At 40.8% G+C, this 5,000-nt stretch overlaps 1 protein-coding gene across 1 annotated transcript in view; it reads right to left on the reverse strand.

The window, feature by feature from the left end:
* Positions 1-2,348, reverse strand: part of LOC138060664 (uncharacterized) — an 18,295-nt gene extending 15,947 nt beyond the window's left edge. The window contains exon 1 of the mRNA XM_068906502.1: positions 2,330-2,348. The gene's annotated coding sequence lies outside the window, so the exon portion shown is untranslated. The remainder of the gene's footprint in view (positions 1-2,329) is intronic.
* Between the last annotated feature and the right edge of the window lie 2,652 nt (positions 2,349-5,000).

Here is a 5,000-nt window from a genome sequence, read left to right on the forward strand (position 1 = left end):
GTCGAGAGCTGCCGCCTCAAAGGCAAGCTGAAGATTATTGAGTTTGTGCAGAGAGAATTACAAGAATTGAGGAGGTGGTCACTGGTCCGACAGAGATTACTTTCCCTTGTGGGAAGTGCGTCACCCCGTGGTCGGGGCGCGGGCCACGAGTTTGTCTGTGCAACCCAAAACCTCTGAGCACGCCCTTTTGGGTCCTAACACAAAAGGATGGAACAGCTGTTTACTACCTACCGATTGGGATTTTCTCTTTTTTGCAGTTTTGGCGGTTTTTTTTTTTTTTTAGCTCGGTTTCGCGGTTGTTTGGTATCTGTTGCGGCTTTTCGGAATTGGTATTCCGGCGTTTTTCGGTTTTACGGTTGAGGTTTGTTAGTTATAAGTGACCGGTATGAGAACACCCTCTACAACGTTACTCCAATATCACGAATTAGCCTCCTGACTCAGACTCTAGTTCGAAGTTCGATTAGGGTTTTAAAAACCGGTTTTGATAGCCGGCTTTGCCTGCGGTTTTCGGTTTGTTAAATACCCCCAATGCTCCCCTCATTGTGCGCACTTGTAAACAAAGAGCTTTGAAACGACTATAAACCTTTTAATCGGTGCAATCATGCCAAGTTCTTGAGGCATTACTTCTCAGAGTAATTCAGTTACTTAGACATGCCTCATTAAAAAGATCTAGAAAAAGAAGCAATGATTGACCTATTTATTTATTGGCGCCTGGTCATGTTTCACCTTCCTTTCAAGGGAAATTTGAGCTTCTCTCATTCAAAAATGGCATACTGACTAGTCACGCTAGTTGTACTTTAGGGAATACAATTTAGGGAAAAGTTTCGAACAGCACTATGGGGCAGTTCCAATATCCACAATGAGAGTCGCGTATACGTGATTCCGTCCCTTGGTAGTACTGATATACTCGGTCTAGAAGTAGCTTGGTTATTCATAAGGAATGGTTCCTCGATACCACACGGTAAAGTAAGACGCATCCTGCGTTTTTTTACCACTGCAGTCATTTTTACAACGTTTGCTTTTTAGCAGGGACCTTCTTTACTGAAATCCACCGATTTCTTTTCTGATTGTGTTCTTCCCTGTCTTGAAGTAGTTGACGGATCGAGACGGATCGAGGCAGTAAAAATATCTATCGAGCCCCCAATCTTAGAAGCAACTTCCATAGACATCTTGGATTCCGCAGTTGCAATTATGGACTTCGTGTACTTTCCATCTAGCTGGATAGTTGTCTCAAGTTCACTTGAGGAGTCCTTGTGGATCTCATTTTCCGCAAGGATCACATCGGGTTGGGTCTTATCTTCTAATACTTCAAAAATAAGGTCGTCGTGACAATAATCTTGGTTCCCTCAGCGTCTGGTACGTTCACTTTGATGTCGTCCCACCCCCCACCTTTCCAGTCTCTGGCGTACTGTTTCTAGGTCTCCTTGCAGGCCTGGAAAACTCTTGTAGTCGTGCTTACTGCACAAAATACTGGAACGGCCTACGTAACGCACCTCGAGATTATTGATTCCATTAACTTTTGCCTCACTTCACGACTCACTGCGTAGATTCTGCTAACGGTGGCCATTAAGGAGCGTGATTGATGTTGTCATTTCGTGACTTTTCTCCGCAATCATAACAATACTGACCCGGAAATCATCCAGAGAGGAAGTTACAAGCTCAGTTTCTTGACGATATCGATATCAGACTCCGGTCTAAAGTCAAGACAAGACGATCGAAGATCGTTTCCCAGTGTTTGATCCGTGTTTGATCAAGTATCATTTTGTCTTTATCTGAAAAGGTTCGTAAATGTTCTTTTGTCTATGGAGCAACAGAATGTCCTGTTCATTGATAACTCCTCTGATTCTATCTTGATTCTAAGATATTTGCTAAATCATTTGATACCCTTTTCATTTTGTGTTTGCGGAACGACCAGTTTCGAAACTTCACTAATTAACGTCTTTTAGATTGGAACTACCGCGAATGGCTTTGTGGGTCGTAGAACAGACCAAACCATTTGTTAGCTCATTTGACATGTCTTTGGCATCGAGGAAACAAGGTTGAGCCTTCATTTATAATTACGTGTCGGCGGTATTCCCAATAGCACGCGACGTGATGTAAACTAGCAGCATGCTCTAGCCGACTAATAAACAGTTTTAGTATTTACCCTTACCGAAAAATAACGTTACGGAGATAAATACGGTAAAAATGTATTACACAATACTGGGCCATTAATAGAACTCCTTACATCCCCCGGTTCAGTGTGGCGCAGAAGACCATCCCCTATGACGAAAATCTAAGCCGCTATGTGATCAACGCGGAATTTCGAGCGATAAAAATGCTGACTCACCAACGAGTTCAACTTTAGCACGGTCCACCAATCCATTGAAATCCTTTAAAAGAGAAATAAAGAAATTTGTCAGTTTGCTGACTGGACAAAAACATTCTCTCTTTTTACGAGTGATAATGTGTTTCTTCCCCGAGGTTTCTTCGCCCCGAGATGAACGGATTCATTAAATTGTCTTACCCTTTAAGAATTTCACGTGACTTTGACGAGATCGCGAAAAGCAAGTGAAAGAAATATAGGAGGGTCTTTTCCTTTTGAGTCAAAATCCGGCCATCGGTTTTTAAATAATGTTTCCTCATTCTCTCGCGCTACTACGTTCCGCCTTATACGGATAATTTGCAGGTCCTAATTTCCTTTTTTGGGCTATTAAGTTTAAAACCACATTTCCTTCACTCTTTAATCTCTTTAAATTACACCCGCATCCTCGTTACAACGTTTATCTAATTTTCCCTTAGCCCATATTTTATCATGAGTATAACATGGTGAAGTGATAAAATCATCCATTTTGTTTTCTTTCTCTTGAGGAAACCTTAAGGCGGCTCAAAATAATCTCAAAACTTTCAATAGACTCAGTAGACTCACTATTTGGAAGGATTGAATTTACAAATATAACACCAATAAACAAGTGAAGCTATGATTCTCCACTTATGAACGCAATTTTAGCAATTGCGTAGGGAAGACTGAAAAATTCAGGACTTCCAAATGACCAGCTCCCAGCATCAGTGGCGTCATAGTATTTGAAAATGCCTTTATCTTCCACGAGTTTTATGTCAGAATCGTGAAATCGACCTTGTCTGCTCCGCTGAGATAATAACCCTTGCGTTAACACTGGCATCCAAACAAACTGCAATATATCATTCAGGAGATAATAAACTAACAAATGGTTTGAGGCTTTTTCCATATTCTAATTGGTTCTTGAGAAAACCCATGGTAAAGTTCGGCAATAAGAATTTTTCGTATGACGCCACTCACTTGGACGCCACGGGAAAACTATTGAGAACTGTGAAAAAAGCCTCACACACTTTGTTTGTTTATTTTCTCCTGAGTGATATAATGCAGTTTGTTTGGATGGCCGGGTGTTTTGTTGCCATGGTAACTTATTACGCCACGTTAATGAATGCATCTTGCTAACAATTACTGTTGTTTTATTTGGTACCATTACATTGCTATTACATGAAACATTTCGTTACATGATTATCTGGGATCACGGGCACTTACATCTTAATGCTGTTAATTCAACGTTATTTCAAATATGTTTTTTCCCCGGTTTATGATCACGCAGGAAATGTAGATCTTAACCAGTGTTATTGAAATCCAAAAAGAAAATTGGGGGTAACCACGCATTTTCCAAAGATAATTCGTGAGTAATATTTGTAAACAACATTAAAATACAAAGCAATGTATTGCGTTCTTTCTCAAATTGAACCTTAGTTATCTCTCAAAAATGTATGGTTACCCCCAATTTTCTTTTTGGATACTAAGAGTACTTACTAAGATCTACTTTCTCCGGATAGTTTTAAACCGCGCAAAAATATCCCTGTATTAGTAAGCATCACCGATAGGAAACCCGAGTATATCGAGATGCGCAGAACGTAGGCGCAAAACAATAGTATGGGGTAGTATTAGTAGTATTATGGGGATGTTATCTCACATGACAATAGGGAATGCGGTTGTCATCGAGGACGCCACAAAACAACAAACTAGGGAGCTTACGAAACGACGACGCCGACGGCAACGACGACGCTACAAAAAGTTAGGTTTAATAAGAAAAAACAATGGCTCTGCACGTGCGTTTTACATTTTGGTACATTTCTTTGCCGTCATCTCCTAAATGACGACGTGAAATGACCAAATTCAAGGTTCTGTGGAGGACGTTAGCACATGACGATGAATTTTCAGTTCTCTCTCTACACTTCCAACCCACTCAAACCAGTTTAAGTCCTCGACAGTTACTACACATTTTTAACGCAAAACGACATGAAATAGCTCGTAGTGATATGAATAACGCGAACTCGTATTTTTAAATGAACTCCTCGTAGCCGTCGTCGTCCTCGATTCGTAAGCTCCCTAGTTGTTAGGGAACTTAAGCAACGACAACGGCGACGGCAACGAGAACGTTACAAATTTGCATAGTTAGTGTTCAAAAACAATAGCTTTGCACGCCTGGCACGTGCGTTTTTCACTTTTGTCCATTTCTTCGCCGTCGTCAGCAAAACAACAACGTGAAATAATCAAATTTGAGGTCTTAAGGAGAACGTCAGCACTTGACGACAAGGTTTCATTTTCTCCCCTAAATTAAGCGCCGTTCCGACCAATGTCATTTTTGAGGAACTATCACACCCTTGTCATATTAAAAGGGTTGACATGTTTGCGAAGTGATTACAATGACGCAAATTTATATTTTGAGATGACGTTCTCGGTGCCGTCGCCGTCGTCGTTGCTTAAGTTCCCTATTAAGATCTACGACGGCGACGTCGTCAAAAACTTCAACTAAGTCAAGTCTTTCGCGGCTATTACATCTCCTTCACATCGTACAATGTGGGAGAAGTATTCTTAAAGTAAGCGGTATCAGACAGACTGAAAATAGAGAATGAAAGATTCTCTGTTGCATACTCAAGTTGTCTGTCGTCAAAACCTAAAATTTAGTGATAACACGTCGTCGTTAAGGCGGTGT

Source organism: Montipora capricornis, chromosome 8 (genome assembly GCF_036669925.1).
Source record: "Montipora capricornis isolate CH-2021 chromosome 8, ASM3666992v2, whole genome shotgun sequence".
Lineage (NCBI taxonomy): Eukaryota > Metazoa > Cnidaria > Anthozoa > Scleractinia > Acroporidae > Montipora > Montipora capricornis.